General features: G+C 37.5%; 1 pseudogene; it reads right to left on the reverse strand.

Annotated features, from left to right (window-relative positions):
• Window positions 1-8,528: 8,528 nt before the first annotated feature.
• On the reverse strand, window positions 8,529-12,224 carry LOC112202555 (annotated as a pseudogene).
• Between the last annotated feature and the right edge of the window lie 5,435 nt (window positions 12,225-17,659).

Here is a 17,659-nt window from a genome sequence, read left to right on the forward strand (position 1 = left end):
TATGTCATCAGAAATGATGAATGCCTTTACACTTAATTGATTTGATTCTGCATTATCGATTTTCTGAACGTTTGTTTTTCATACGCTAAATCAATCAACCTACTCTGAATTGATTGATTCTTTGCTTCCTCAGCATCCAAAGGTCCTGGAGTTGGTAGGGCTAGGATATACTGGTTGGTCCAAATATCAAATTCACAAATAGTACCTCACTTATTGCTCGACTATATAAAACGAGGTACTTCCCAAACTGTGAATTTTGGCAAGCAGACCCAGGTGATGCACCTCCTTCTCTTGGAGGAGTATTCTTGCAGGAAGACCAGTGTTGAAGGCAAGAACTCGATGGTGAGTTGGAGATGGCACAAAAATTCTAGCAAGAACGATTTGGGTTCCAAACTGCTCAGTCCCTCATTCAAAGACATACAATATCTCCTGTTGAATTAGTGGCGGACCTGATTGACTCACACACTAGGCAGTGGATTCCGGACATTATTCATGCTGTATTTCGCCCTATAGTGATTGTCAAAATCTTTAGTATTCCTCTTAGTAGACATGGCAATCCTGACAAACAATATTGGAGTTTGGATAGACGTGGTTGGTTTACAGTCAAGAGAGCATATTAGATTGCTTGAGAACAAGTTCTCAACAATGCTCTTGCATCATCCTCCAATAGAGACCGATTTAGAGAGCTGTGGAGGAAACTCTGGAAAGCTAAAGTCCCTAGCAAGGTTCAAATCTGTGTCTGGAGAGCCTGCAATAATCTGTTGCCTACTAGAGAACGACTTACTATATGAAGGGTTATGAGGGAGTATTCAACTATCCTCTGTTTAACTATCAGATTGAGGATACATCTCATATATCCTGTAAGTGTCCCACAGCCTCTACTTTGTGTCACAAGCACCCTTTCACCTTCAGCATTCCATGCTCCCTCAAATCCCTTTCAATGAATGGATGTTGAACCAAGCTATACACCTCAAAACGGAGGTCTTTGAGAAGTTACTAATGATCATATGGGGTCTGTGGACAAATCGAAACACCAACTTATGGGAGGACCCAGCTCGTACTACGTCTGATATCTTCTTCAACTCTATGACTTGGTTGGAAGAGTTTCAGAAGTCGAACACCATTAATGCAGCATGGAAGCAAAGAATCACACATATATGGCAACCTACATTCGGGAACGAGTTCAAGCTCAACATGGATGGACCATTTATACCACAGCTAACAAGAGGTGGGATTGGAGGTGTACCTTGAAACTCTAATGGAGTGGCGGTTGCTGTATTTCAATCTGTTGTCCAGTTGGTCAGTTCAGCGATGCATGTGGAGATACTTGCTATTTAAGCCGGGCTGGAATTCGTACTGTTGGAAATTTTATGATTTAAAATTAAAATATATTTTAATTATTTCTTTATTTATTTTGTGTTTATTTCTCTATTTATGGTTTAACGGTTTTATGTTTTAAATATATGATTATTATTTGACCGTTATATGGTTAATGAGGCTATTGATGGTATGGTAAGTGTGCCCTATATAAGGGTACGTGGCTATGGTTGGAAGGCATACGGTGAGATATGAAATATGCACATGTGTGGTAGTTTAGATTGTCGGATAATGAGGGTATACATGATGGTATAATCCACCATAATGCAACCACTCTAGCCAAATACATTTACTAAAGATATTCTTACAAACTATACATATACATACTTTACTTATACACCGTTTTGAGTGCACGGGTGATAAAGGTTCAATGGGGCTTCTTAGCTGCACGACTGAGCTCGAAGAGTTGTTGTATCTTGGGGGAAGTTCGTCATTCAACCCTGTGCAGTAGGGGACGAATCTTCTCGTAGGACAGTACGCTTGCACGCCTCGACTCGATAAGTTTTCCTATATAAAATGTATATATTATATTATTTTCTTACTTTATTTCATTTTCTTATCTATATCTCAATTTTTATTTTCCAAGATATTTCCATATTATTTTATTTTACAGAAATTCCATCTCATATTTTTTACAACAATCTAAGAGAAGATTCAAGCAGAATTTCTGACAACGACGGACAATATGAAGTTCGAGGAGTCATAATCAATATCGCACATTTGGCTTCTTCTTTATTTCTCAACTTATGAATACCTTAATATTTTTCTTTCAATTATTAGTTTATATTGGCCTTGAATATGCTAATTGCATTTTGCTTTGCATGTACTAATTAATAATTTAATATCAACTAACTCTTGGTAGAAAAAATCTCTCAAAGGCTAAAGTTGATGGAGCAATTAGTTACGCAATATGCATGCACTTGCCTAAGTTGCTTCCAACACAACAGAGGAATTCAAAGTCACTTCTATATCATAACTTGATTTTATTCTGTAAGAAATATATATTTATATTTTATTATATTCATGAGATCGTTCAGTCATGTACTCATGTATTCTTAGTCTCACTCCTTCTCAATCATGCACATTGATTACTTAACATTTTGAGTTACAATTATATTATTTGGCATATAAATTCATATTTAATGCATATGAGGTCTTTTCCATACATAACCAAATTAAAAGATTGTGATTAAAATACATATTAGTAGCCAACCAGCAGGTACGTCTATGTGCATGTTATAGTTAAGTTTATATATATGAGCTTATTTTCCATTTAGTCATATTTGCAAATTAAATTTGCTTTCACTAACAATTAATCTGCCATGAGATCAGGTTGGCTATACTTATGATTTGTTGACTGTTATATGAAATTGATATTGCCTATAATATATAAAACGTTGTTACTTGAGGTACGTACTTGATTACTGATTTTATGAGTACTTATTCCATTGTATTTACATACATATTAGTAATTATTTTGCGTACAGCGTACCATTGAAAATATCAATTATATTATGAATGTGATTGACCTTAAAGTCTATTATAGTGCTTTATATGTTATCATGTCAGTTACAAATGACCTTTGCCTTTTGTTTCGAGGAGAAGCATATATTTCGAGTTGCATATCATAATTAATGATTAATTATCTTTCTTTCATATCTAAAATGATGCTATTCCAAGTTTTGGTGATAAGTATTAATTTTGTCTCATTATTAGATTTTAATAGAGCTATTAGCTGTAACATTTATTGAGCTTCTGAGTGATTGCAGAGAAAGAAAATAGTGATGGTATGTTTTCTTCTACTCTAAAAATTAATTTATATATACATTACGAGATATACATATGCTATTGGTTATCTCATAGACGAGAATGCTCCAAGGATACTTGTAAGTTCAGTTTGTGAGAAGATTTCATTTTGCTTTAATGAGTCAGTAAGAAGCTATTTTCAATTTCAATAGTGGGGTTACTATTTGAAATTTTAACTGTTTCATTAGTATTCTTTAATGCTTATTATTACCGTTGGTCTTATATATCTGATTCTGTTATGAGTACTCTTAGCATTTAGTGTTCTCTCATGAAGAGCATCTATCTTGGTGATGTGGGTGTAAGCTCTAGCTATAACTCCTGTAAATATTTATAAACATGTCTTTAAGAACATTTAATATCAAGTAATGTGGGGGTTATGATCTATATTTCTAGTCATCATTTACTATTTACTTCAATGATATTTTTAAATGCCCTATGGTAATGTGGGGGTAACACTCGCAATGATTTATCTTACATGATAATTAAATAATTTGTGTAGAATTATAAATTATCTTATTCTCATATGGAGGGAAAACACTCCTATGAGAATTGTGGCTGATGGTTTATTTGAGACTTGCAGACAAATTAAAATACAGGGTTTTGCGAGCTAAAGGGACAAGCAAGATATGACCAAAGGAAAAATAAAATATGACATAAGTCATATATATGTCTCCCGGATGAGGCTCTTATATCTCGAGGAGGAGACTATATATATAAAATTGCTGAAGGGGGATGTGCTTAAGCCCATAAGGGAGTCACCTAGGGAGGTAACCCAACTTCTGTGAGTGGAGATCCCATGAAGGAAGTTCAATGTGGTAGAAACAATCCATATTGCGTGACTCAAATATAGCACACATAAATTTTAAGGATATATCCAAAAGATATATTATCATGTGCATCCCTAAGGCATTAAGTGCTATATTAAATGTGACGTTAGGAAGGGAAAACAATGACACCCTGAATGAGTTTCGAGGCGGGCAAACTCCCGCGGGGTTCGGGCACATGTACCCTTAGAGAACTCACCTAAGTGAGAGTTGTTCGTGAGGCCGCGACAATGAGAATTGGGATGTTCTCTAATACTCTCATGAGAATCAAGATACGCGCACGGCCATAAATGCGCCAACACGCGAACCTGTCTAATTACCCGTACTGTGTGTGTGATATGTTAAAGTTTGGTCAAAGGTATCAAAGTTCAAGACTGTGTCACTTTGGTTCCTCAAATGGAGACTATCACACTAAGCTAGGTTCAAACCCGAAAGGTACGTACCTATGCCGATTGCTTAGTAAAAGCACTCACTTTTTTTTAAATGATTTTATTTTAATTTTAAATCAATGGGGGATTGTTGGAAATTTTATGAGTTAAAATTAAAATATATTTTAATTATTTCTTTATTTATTTTGTGTTTATTTCTCTATTTATGGTTTAACGGTTTTATGTTTTAAATATATGATTATTATTTGACCGTTATATGGTTAATGAGGCTATTGATGGTATGGTAAGTGTGCCCTATATAAGGGTACGTGGCTATGGTTGGAAGGCATATGGTGAGATATGAAACATGCACATGTGTGGGAGTTTAGATTGTCGGATAATGAGGGTATACATGACGGTATAATCCACCATAATGCAACCATTCTAGCCAAATACCTCTACTAAAGATATTCTTACAAACTATACATATACATACTTTACTTATACACCGTTTTGAGTGCACGGGTGATAAAGGTTCAATGGGGCTTCTTAGCTGCACGACGGAGCTCGAAGAGTTGTTGTATCTTGGGGAAAGTTCGTCATTCAACCCTGTGCAGTAGGGGACGAATCTTCTCGTAGGACAGTGCGCTTGCACGCCTCGACTCAATAAGTTTTCCTATATAAAATCTATATATTATATTATTTTCTTACTTTATTTCATTTTCTTATCTATATCTCAATTTTTATTTTCCAAGATATTTCCATATTATTTTATTTTACAGAAATTCCATCTCATATTTTTTACAACAATACAGCAGCAACACGTTTATACAGTGCTTATCGAAACATACTGGAAAGTTACTGTGCAGGACATCAATAGCTCTGTTGTTGTTCTTACATATTATGGTATTCTTATTGAAGACATCCAAGGTACCTTAAAGAACTTGCCACAGGTCAAACTTTGTTTTGCTCCCTGAACATGTAACAAGGCTACACATAGGCTAGCTAGCTTAGCATATGAATCCCAGCAGCGTAATAGTTGGGTGAACCACACACCTGACTGCATCAAAGACCTTGTACAAAAAGAGCTTCCTCCTCCTACTTGATTCAACAAATTTCAGTCTATGTTTTACCTTCCAAAAAAACAAAAACAAAATACTACTGACCAGCACCGCCACCCGGCTACTCTAAATTTTGGAGTAGATATAGCTATTAAGAGTAGTTGGGCCGTGAAAAATACCATTCTTAGGCTGAAAGGGTTAGGACCGACCAAAGACATATTTGAATCTGACGAGGATCTCTGTAAATCGTCGTAGGCTGCATATGCAAATATAATATGTCCTTGGTTGGCCTTAACCCCTTTAGCATAACAATGGGGGTTCATGGCCCGATGACTGCTAATAACTGCATTTACTCCAACATTTACGGATGATCCTCCTATTGTTTGTTCAATATCTCGAAACTTACTGATCTGTGCCCTATTATTTGTTTTAATTATTTATTCATCTCCATGTGTTGGCCTAACTAGTAGGTAAAAAGTGGATTAAGACAGAACTTTGGCAATTTGCTTGAAATTATAGATAGAGATAATGATATGGAGACTGTTAATGACGTACATGAAAATATCATGATGAAATAGGACATCACATGGAAGATTGTTTGCTTCACTTCTAATACAAGATGTTTTTAGGTTTGTTGCGGACTGGAGTTTTGTTACAGTGGAATAAGTTTTCTCTGACCTACAGCGCCGCCCATCTAGGTCTCTTTAGTCAAGGCTCATGCCCTATCCGACGGCACGGCCTTGCGGCAGCGGCGGCGGACGGGCCAACGGGGACCTCATGTTCGGTGATTCGTCCAGTCGATGGAATGGCAACGTGGCAGATGCTTCGCTGGTTAGAACGCTTGGGGTTGTTGCCAGGGAGAGGAAGGGGTGGCTGGTGGTGTGGAGCTCGGAGTCTGGTACGTGGACCGATTGGGTGGCGCGTGATACGACGTCACCGAATGGCGATAGGGGTGTGGCTGCATCGTTGGAATCTGTGGCGCGCAGATCAGATCGGCAGATAGCGATCTGGTTTGGGTTGCTAGAGTTCGATCCGAGGATGGTGGATGGTGGTAAGGATGAGTCTCCTTGTTGGCGGTCTGAGATTGATGGTGGGATGGAGGGATCTCGACGTAAAGCAGGGGCAGCCGGTGATGTTTCCGGTGGTAGGAAAACATGGGATTTGCAGGCGGGCTGGCGGTGCAGCAGAACTGAAGCTGGTCAACTTCGACTTGGGCGTGGAGAGGTAGTGGCGAGGCAGTGGGGTGATGGCGAGGCAGTGGGGTGATGACGATGGTGTTTGTCGGTGGTGGGATTGATTGTCTGCAGTGCTTGGTTGCTGTTGGGGGAAGTGGGGTCTGGGTCGGGCCCCTATCTTTGGGCTTTGGTGTCGTTTGGTTTTAGTTAGAGTTTTTAGTTTGGTTTTAGTTAGGGTTTTTAGTTTGGTTTGTTTAGGTTTAATAAGTCCCTACTCTACTGAGCTAGGGTTGGTTTCCTACTCTCTTGAGCTAGGAATTGGTCTAGGTGTTATGCCATGTAAATGGTGTCATTCCCGAGGACGAGGACGATTTTGTTCAACTCTGGTTTACTTTTGTGGTCGATTTGCTGATAAGCGATCCTTTACACGTGGTCTAGCACTTTCGGACACAGTGTTAAAGAGGACACTGTCTTCTTCGCGGTTGATTACGAGGTTTTACTGGAATTTTCGGGTTTATATGCTCAACGTAGCCATGGAAATAGTTCGGGCCCTTTGGCCTAATGGTCTCTGTAACCGCTGTTTCTTGGGGTTTTGGTTCATGTCCCCCCCAATGTAAGCTTTGTTGATTAATGGTTATTTTCTATTCTGAAAAAAAAAAAAAAAAAAAGGTTTGCTGCGGACTGAGATCAACAAATTAAAGCAAGAGAGATGTATTACCCCTAAACTCATATTTATCAGAGGAGGGCAGGACGATGCCACAGCTTTTGAAAACTATCTCATCGAGGAACAAGACGTTGACGGAAGTGGTATAACAAGCATTATGGGTTTTGTTTCCTTTCTTGAAGATATTACACAAAGTGTGTTAGAATACATCAAGTCTTGATATCAAAATTCTGTAGAATTTAATTACAAAGTACAGGAAACAAGGTGTAACTTGCACATTTAAGAGGTGCTTATATCACAGAAAGAAGGTGTGGTACCTAGTCTACCAAAATTTGTTTAAATTCCGAGGTTGAGAATTCCCATTGTGCTGATTGAGTGGGGAAGCCGCTAGTAATCATTTCCTTTTGGGATATCTTCACAAATGGTGTATGAACTTTAGGCGATTCTACATTTTGGTGTACCAACTTTCATAACTATCAGAATGGTGTATCAAGTTTGCTCAAATCTTTCATTTTAGTGTATGTCGTTAAATTTTCCGTTATCTTGGCCAAAAAAAAAAAATTCAGTTATCTTTCCTTTAGTTTTGTCAGTTTTTTTTTTGGTAAAGATAACGGAAAATTTAACGGTGTACACCAAAATGAAATATTTGAGCAAACTTGATACACCATTCTGATAGTTATGAAAGTTGGTACACCAAAGTGTAGAATCGCCTAAAGTTCATACACCATTTGTGATGTTTTCCCTTTCCTTTTTATGGTCGGCCTGTACGATTACATAAAAATCAAAGTCGAATAATTGTTGTAAAGCATAGTTGCAGATTTTCTGCCCTGCATAGAGATCCACATTTCTGGCCAAGTCCTGAATATATGTCTCATACTGTGCTAAAAGTGACTTTTACAGGTGCCTGCGCTTGGTATACACTATAAAGGTGACATTTTGTTATAAATTCTTCGGCAATTTTCCCCCCCCCCTTAATGAAGACTTCACTGAAGAAGTACATCACACTAATGTGCTGGACAATCCACATCTCAGGGTAAGGCGCTGAGCCGCTGATGAGCATATTGAACTAACCATCTAACTGAGAGACCTCACAGCCTAGGCACAAAGGGCAAGGGCGTGCTCTACCACCTGAGCTAACAGAGATTTCTACCGTTCATGTTTTCCTTCTCTCTTTTTTTTCTTAGGGAAGTTATGGTAAGACGGCATTATCCTAGTGTTAGTCAATAAGCATAAGACCAAAGTACTGAAATTAGTTATAAATAGTTAAGAAGAGGGATCCCTTAAAAATCAGCATGATCTTAATTACAACAATATCCTCAACTACTGAAAGCATGATAATACAACAATGGAAAACAGTACAATATTACTAAAGGGTAGTTTCAAACACCCCCAAGGAAAGGGTCTATCACTCTAGTTTGAAGTATATGTATCTCCAGTGTTAAACTAAAGGGTAGTTTGAAGTATATGTATCTCAGTTCTTGACGACTAAAGATGTGATATACAAATCCTTGCAATTTGAACGCTGCATAGCAATGGTTTTGCTACCTCTGTTTGGGGATCTTCCTTGCAAATTCAACTAGCATGACCCCATAAATCATCTGAACTTTGGCCATATAAATAATGCTGTCATGCACATTCCAAGCAATAGACGAAGAACTGTAGTTAAGAGAAGAGGGCATACTAGGAGTATAAAGGACTCGAGTAAAAATTCTAAATGTAACCTTACTTCTATGATGAAAGTCTTCCCAATAAGATTCCACTGCAAATAATAGCACCAAACCACTTGTTCGACACAAACCTATAACCAAGACGAGAGAATGCTAAGCCAAGTTTTAGTGTTCAAAACTAAACAAGGAATCATTTTCCACCATAATATTTTCTCTTTCAGAGACAGAAGAACCGCCACACAATAATCCATTGGAAACCATCATAAGTAAACCGCACACCTCTCCACCTTTCAAATTAGCAAATGAAATAGATATCCAGTTACAATGATACATACTTTCTATTGCAATCAAGCCTAGATGAAAGGTCAACCGTCCATATCTGCCAAGCTAATTGTCCAGATGCAACTGCCAGAAGTGCATAATATGGCCAGCCTATTCCATGGTTGACATTTTGGGCGTGGGAGCAGAAAGAAAAAGAAAGATTAGGCTGAGGTTCCAATAACAGTAATTAAAAAATATACCTATAAATTATATATAAAAAGAAAGAAAGGATGGGAAAACCAATTTCGGCAATATATCCACTGAGGGCAAGACTACTGATGCACAGGATTCCAAACCCAGTAATCCACTCCTTTGTTGAATCACCAAACTTCAAAGCGGTAGATTTGACACCAATCTTCAGATCATCTTCTTTATCCTGCAAGCATGGAAATAAACATCTTTTATTACACTGTAATGAAAAAGTTATGTTACTCCTACATATTCCATATCTAAGTACAAGAAAGATTCTATTTATTTTCATAGGTATCTCCATATTCTGGAAACTCGACTAGAGGCTAATGACGTTTTGTTTTTCTTTTTTTATTTGGACAATAAGATAGTAACATGTTCTTTAGAAAATAAACTATCAAGAAGAGGGGGAAGAAAACGATAGTGCATATATTCAGTACTTATTGTGGTACCTGATGTGCATATATCGTATCATACACAAGTGTCCAAAATACTCCAGAAATGTACAATGGAAGTACTATAGCTGGATCAATGCTCCCTTTAATTGCAGCCCATCCTAACAAAGCTCCCCAGTTAAAGGTCAAACCTAGGTATGCTTGAGGCTGTAGAAAATATCATACTATTTATCAATCACTTGGTCAATTATCATGAACTACAGTCCAAGGCTTACTTCAGGTTAATTATAAATAATAATAATAATAATAATAAAACCAAGGTTTCCTTACCCAGAATGTCAACCTTTTCATGAGGGGATAGGAGAAAAATAGCAACAAAGACGAAGCCCCCAAAACACGGCTGTCAATATCAATACAATATCCCACCCTTCATATGTTCAGAGTTACTGGAGACTTATCCAAATTTAAAGACTAAAAATGAGGAATTCCAAGACCCAAAAGTGAGGTACTAACCTATAATTATTCAGTTGGAGGAGAGTCCCAAGAACAAAAAGCAATTGAAATCCGAGAAAACACAACCCTTGAAAAGGTGTTAAAAGACCACTCGCAATTGGCCGCAACTTTGTACGTTCCACCTGAATTACAGCCATTTGATAAGAGAAAGTTACAAACAAGTTCATGTCTAGAGAAACAAAAGGTTTTGAACTTTTAAACCCTGCAATTTTTCCCTTCAATTTCCATATCAGTCATTTGATTTAGCATTCCCCAGGCATTAAGGCCACGTTTGGTTTGGGGAAAGTAAGCGTTAGGATAGGAAACGTGTTCCTTTCCTGTGTTTGGGATGCAAAAGGAAAGGAAATCGCTTTAGGGATGCAAAAGGAAAGGAAATCGTTTCCTAAAGGAAGGGAAAATAAGGGGGAAAGCGGTTCCTTACAAATCTCAAAGGAATCACTTTCCCCCCTTCTTTACTTACATTTATGACTCATAACATATTATTTTATTATATTATTTACAAACTTTTTAACAACTTTCCTTACATTACCCAAACATCGGAATGAAAAGTTGTTGGGAAATTTCATTTCCCTTCTCATGGAAAAGATAAAGGAATTACTTTCCTTTCCATGAACCAAACGAGGCCTAAGCGTTTCAAATTAAAAAAACAGCTTAGCAACTAACAATTGATCCCAATGCCACTCAAAATTCTAATATATTCATACGCACACCACCATGTCTACGAGGAAAATCGATAATGTACTCAGGCAGCAGTCGCCAACACAAGAGGGTAGTCAAACTCAAAAGAAGTGCATGGCCAATAAATATTACCATGGCGTCAATATCTCGATCAAGGATATCATTTATGGTACATGCGGCGCCTCTTAAAAAAAAAGCCCAACATCCAAGTAGTGTCAACATCGATATTAAGGTGTCCTGGACTTGCTGCCAATGTTATTGACCTGCACAAACCAACATGCATGTAAACCAACATGAATGTATCTCAGACCATTAATTTTAACCAAAACCGCCTTAACTTCTTAGTTCAACGAAGCCAAATTGCTATCACTTGAATCAAACAACGCACTAATTAAAAAAAAAAAACGCCTAACCTTTTAGTTCAACCAAGCCAAATTGCTATCACTTCAACTCTTCAACAAAATTAATGCAGCAAAAATTAAAATTACTGCTATCACTCCAAATGTAGTAAAAAAGAATAAGTTGCTTCCTTTTTAGTTCGACTAAGCCAAATTGCAATCTTCTTAAAAAAAAAAGCCAAATTGCTATGAATTCAACCAAACAATGCAGTAAAATTAAGTAGAGTGTTAAAAATTGAAGCATTACTTACCACATACAAGGCCAAGCAAGCAACCAGGTGCCAATGGGCTTGTCGAGGCGAGCCAGCTTAGCATAAGGGCGGGCCTGCGTAGGCAAATAAGCGTCGATCCAAGAAGCTTGGGCTTTCGGGTCATCGCTGACCCGATTGTCGTCCTTGTTCGATGAAGTGCATATGTGGGCTGCGATCCTGGGATCAGAATCAAGATGATAACTGGGAATCCAACGGTGCCTGAGATGAAATGGAATGAAAGGCGTTTCTTTAGGGCTGGGTTTGGTGGTTGGGGGATAGGTAGAGACTGCAGCAGAGAGATGGGAGCGAGAGAGTGAAGGAGGCTTCAGAAGCCTACGCGATGCCCCTGACAAGAGCCGAAACGACGTCATTTTGAGGACTGGTTCGACTGCATCACTTGGCCAAGTCGAGAGTGGCTTCCAAACTAGGCTATGATTTAGCATGGCAATGGAGGAATAGTTCAGAGGACTCAATTGCAGGGTTTTCTGGAGGTTGACTTTGCAGGGGAAGAGAGATTCAAGACTTCGGGTTATTGAATTATTATCATTATCATTATGATTATTATTATCTATACTATTAGTAAGAGAATAGAGCTTGCTCTCCAAAATTGAAATTTTTTATCAAAATATCTCTCAAAGACTCAAATATTAAAAAACATTTGAACTCAAATATTTCAGAAAGACAAAATGGTCAATTCACAAATAAAAGAAAAACAAAACAAAATTAAAAATCAAAAACAAAATATTTACAGCAATTTTCTCCACATTCTGCGGAATAACTTCCCATGTAATTATTCACACCCATAGGGTGTGTTTGGAGTCTACTTATTATTATTATAATAGAAAGTTTTGCAATAATGTACATGGCTACGTCAAGGCATTCACAGAAGAGAGAAAGGTTTGCTGTACTTTGTTTTCTTTTACTTGGTAATTTGGTTGGTTGGAGTAGGACTGGCAACGTGCGAGTACCTTGCAGGTTCTTAACGGGCCAAGTTCTTAACGGGTCAACCCGGTAAGAACCCGTTAGCTTAACGGATTTCGAGGGCTAAACCCAGCGGGTTTGCAGGTTATCCGTTGGAACCCGTAAACATTTTTTATTTTTTTTATTTTTAACTTTTTATCAAAGCAACTAAACAAATTAAAACTTATGTATATAACCCCGCATTTGCCATTTTCTCTATATGAACTTTTTTGGTTTTCTATTTTGAATATTTTTATTTTCTATCTTTTTAGATTTTTTATTCTTTCCTTTTTTGCCAAAAAATAATTCACAAATCACAATTATACGACGATCCAACGATCGGATCCTCACAGATCACCTAGAGGATCATCTTTACCAATTTATACGACGAGCCAACGGTCGGATCATCATAGATCACCCTTAGGTTCATCCTCTCAAAATTATATGAAGATCCAACGGTCGGATCACTTAGAGGATCATCTTTACAGATTTATACGATGATCCAACGGTCGGATTCTCACGGATCGCCCTTAGGTTCATCCTCTCAAAATTATACGAAGATCCAACGGTCTGATCACCTAGAGGGTCATCTTTATCGATTTATACGATGATCCAACAGTCAAATCCTCACAGAACACCCTTAGGTTCATCTTCTCAAAATTATACGAATATCCAACGGTTAGATCGTCCTGAATCGCCCTTAGAATCATCTTTACAAAATTATATGACTATCCAACGGTCGGATACTCACGGATTGCCTTTTGAATCATCTTTTCACTATTATACGAAGATCCAATGGTCGGATCCTCATGGATTGCCCTTAGGATTATCCTCTCAAAATTATGTGAAGATCCAACGGTTGAATCGTTCCAGATCGCCTTTAGAATCATCCTCACAAAATTATACGACGATCCAACAGTTGAATCCTCACGGATCTCCTTTTGAATCGTCTTTTCACAATTATACAAATATCCAACTGTCGGATCCTCATGGGGAATAAGAAAAATTATAAAAATGCCCTAATTGAAAACAAAAATAAAAAAATGGGGAACCAGTATGGGTAATGGGAAATGGGTTTCGAGAAGGGTTTTGAGTTAACGGGTTCCAATGGGTTTAACGCGCAAAACTCGTTAATAAACAGACGGGTTTGTGTGGGTTTTTAGCGTGCGGGTTTGCGGGTTACGAGTTTAAATGTCAGGCCTAGGTTGGAGCAATCACATGTGTACATGAAACTTTGAGATTAATTTTTATTTTTCATGATTCAGCTATGGCAGAGAGAAAAGCATCAGCTTCAACTAAAGAATGTTGAATTGGAGAATCAGATTGATATGAAAAAGAATGAGCTGGAGCACTGCCGCAAGGAGCTACAGCATATGGTAATCATACTGTTGCAACGAACTTAGACTCTATTGGGATGTTATAATGATTTTACTACTCACATATATTTCTGGCTTGTATATGATATTCGTTCATACGCACTCGGATTTGGAATATAGTTTGTGGACTATTGTGTGCCTTCACTGGGAATCAAATTTTCAGAGGGAGGAGAGAATGGTAACTAGGAGAAATGACGTGAAAGAATCAAAAACACCAATGAAGTTTCCTCCAACTTTTTTTCTTGTCCACTTATCTGATATTCGATGAAAATATAATGAATCAGAAAAAAATTGTTCTAGTAGGATTTAGATTGAGTTAGTGAGAAGGTACCATAGGGTGGTGCAACGCCAACCTCATTTTCAAGTTCCATTTTTAGTAATGCTCTACTTTGTTTTCTAGTGTAAGTATACATCATTTTTCTTATCATTTATTTGTTTAGTTCTCTCCTTTGGGTAATCTAAAGGCCAAAATATGATCGGCTTATATTCTCGGCATATGTTAATTGATATGAGCTAATACTGTGGTTATTTATGTAAGAATGAGAGAGCAGAAGAACGCAGAAAATTTGATAGCACTGGCAGAAAAGAGAAAGGTTTGTAGTCTATTTTCATTTCGGAACTTTGAGATTTGGATAAATAAATCTCTGATATTTCTTGCGTTTTATTGGTAATTGCAGAGAGAAAATGAGAAGCTTCACTCAGAAATAATTGAATTGAAAGACCAGCTCCAAGCCAAACAGGCAGTGAATGAGGATTTTGAGGCCCAGAAGAATGTTAAAGCACTTGAACAAATGTTAAAGGAGAAGGTGCAGGAGCTTACTGATCTGTCAGAATTATACAATGCACTGATTTTCAAGGAAAGGAGCAATAATGATGAGCTGCAGGGGCCCCGTAAAGAGTTAATTGATGTATGTTCATATTCTAAGCATGTTTTCGATATAGTTTATAAACTATTTCCCTACACTATATATTGGAACTAATGCATGATTAAAATCAGAATGCCTTGAATAAGTTACAGTCTCTCATAAGCATATTCATGAGACAAAAAAATAAAGTCTCGACGTGAGAAAAAACCCTAGCAGAGTCGCAACGGCGCTCTGAGTATCGCCACGACAGCGGCGTACAAGGCTGTGATGGCTTACCGCATTCTCACCTGGAATTGCAGAGGCATTGCAGTGCTATTGACGCAGAGCGTTGATCGATTTAATCAGGCAAGAGAAACCTCGCATTCTCTTCCTCTCCGAGACTCTCTGTGATAAAAGGCAACGGGAAACTTTGAGAATCATGGTCGGGTTTGACTAGTGTTTGGGGTATCCTAAAAGGAATGGTTCGAGGGGTGTGGCACTGTTATGGCAAAATGATGCTCCAGTCAACGTGAGAAACTATTCCATACGGCATGTCGATGTGACTGTGGGGGTAAGAGGCTCACCTGATGAATGAAGGCTTACGGGTATATATGGTTTCGCTCAAACCGGGGACAGAAGGGCAACTTGGGCTCTGATGCGGCAGTTGGCGGCGGAGATAAATCTATCGTGGCTGCTATGCGGTGATTTGATAGGAGCATTTTAATGCGACGTTTTAACTGTTATTTCCCTATATTTTCTGCGTTATTTCCTTAATAAAACTCTGTTTAGGAAAGTTTCCATTCTTCGAATGGGAAAGTCCCTAATTGTAGAAAGTTTCCGTTTTGTAGTTTCTATTTTCTAATTTTAGAAAGTTTCTATTTTAGTTTAGGAAAGTTTCCATTTCTTATTTTAGAAAGCTTCTATTTTCAGGTCTTTGGAATAAATAAGCTGAATTGAGTTCATAAATGGAAAGAGAAGCTTCATGAAGATGACATGGCAAGGAGAGAATCAAGGAAGAGTTTTTTTTTTTAAAAAAGGAAAATATATTTTCCTTGGGGATTAAATTTGCCGTGTAATACTTAAGGAAAAATAAGGTGACAACGTGGGAATTGAAGATGATTGATTGAGGATTTCAAGGAGAGATTTTCTTGGGAGATTTTTATGGAAAGAAATATTGTTGGAGGAGTAAATTGGTGTGATTGCCAACGTGAAAATCAGAAATAATCAAGGAGATGACGCAAAGAGAGATTCAAGGGAGATATTTATGGAAGGAAAATATGTGTGCACCAAGGAAAATCTCAAAAGGCGTCCAGATTCATCCCTAAATTCCCTAAAGGAATGTTGGCCGAAATTCATGAAGAAAATCAGAATAATTTCAAGGAAATTCGGCAATTAAATATTAGGGAGGTATTTTAGAGAATTATGATTGGTTGGAACACATCACAAGGCTTACTTGGCATTCTATGATTGGTTGGACCACATCACAAGCTTACTTGGCGAATTATCATTGGTTGAAGCTATGTGGAAAATTCTGATTGCTTTGTGAACCCTAGCCGTGCTCCTATATATACCCACCTCTTTGACGTTGAAAAGGGGTCCTCTCCCATACAATTTACACTTTAGAAAAAAATCAGAAAATCTTCTTAGCATAGCCGTGAGTTTCTCCATCCTCTAGTCATCTCCACGAGTTCAAGCAAGGCCAAGGGAGAAGAAGCATAGCCGTGAGCATCCATCATCCATCTCCAACCTTGAAGCTTGCTTTCGAGATTCAAGAGACCACCACATCAATCGTTCATCACCATCTCCATCTCACGGTGTAATCCGATTCTCCTTTGTAACCTTTGCTTTGAATTTCGTTGGTTATGAACTAGTTGACATATGTGTTTGAACAAATATTAATTTCTGGAATTTTATGATTAATTGAGAATTTTCAGATTCATATTATTGTTCTTCGAGAGTTGCTTATGTGGGTTTGTTTAATTAAATTTGCGTTATAGATAACTTTTGTATTTTAATCTTATGTGGTTGCAAACACTTAGGGTTTCGATATAATTGGTGCTAGGTTTAAGAACATGAAATCGACTTTTCGTTTTGTGTAAACTTGAATCAAAGTAGTAAAGGTTTTGTACAAAGATCGAATTTAATTGAAGAGGATTGCAATTAGGTGGACTTTTCCATACTAAGTTGTACACTTGAGTTGATAGCCTTTCTCTATGTGTAATGCGTTAAACATGTTATGATTAACTAGCTTTCTAGTGCTTGAATGCATGTTTGATAGGATTGATCTAGGTGCTTTCGCTTAGGTTAATTAGCATTGAAAAGTAAAATATGGGAAATCATTTGCTTTCGAATGTTTCACATGATCAACTCCTTTCTCATGACTTAGATGAACAATATTAGGGTTTGAATCAATTTTAATCATAAGTTTCGGTTTTGATCTTTGTTCTCTCATTCCATTTGTATTTTTATGTTTTTGCATTTTAATTGTTTTGTTAACTTAGTTTTATTTTCGAAAAACCCAAAACAAAATCCCCCCTTTTCGTAAATATGTATATATTTTGTTATATCTTTGTAAATATTACACTTTGTTTTAATTTTAATTGTTTAATTGTTTGATAATGACAGGTGTACCCTCAATCCCCGGAATAGAACGATCCCTACTTACTTTTACTACTAATGACATTTCAGGGTTAAATTATGCGCTTGCTTTCAGGCGCATCATGATTTTAACTAGATTGTGGATAGCAATGAGAAGTCTGGCGGTGGGGTTAGGAGGCTTGGGCAGATGCAA

Source organism: Rosa chinensis, chromosome 5 (genome assembly GCF_002994745.2).
Source record: "Rosa chinensis cultivar Old Blush chromosome 5, RchiOBHm-V2, whole genome shotgun sequence".
NCBI lineage: Eukaryota > Viridiplantae > Streptophyta > Magnoliopsida > Rosales > Rosaceae > Rosa > Rosa chinensis.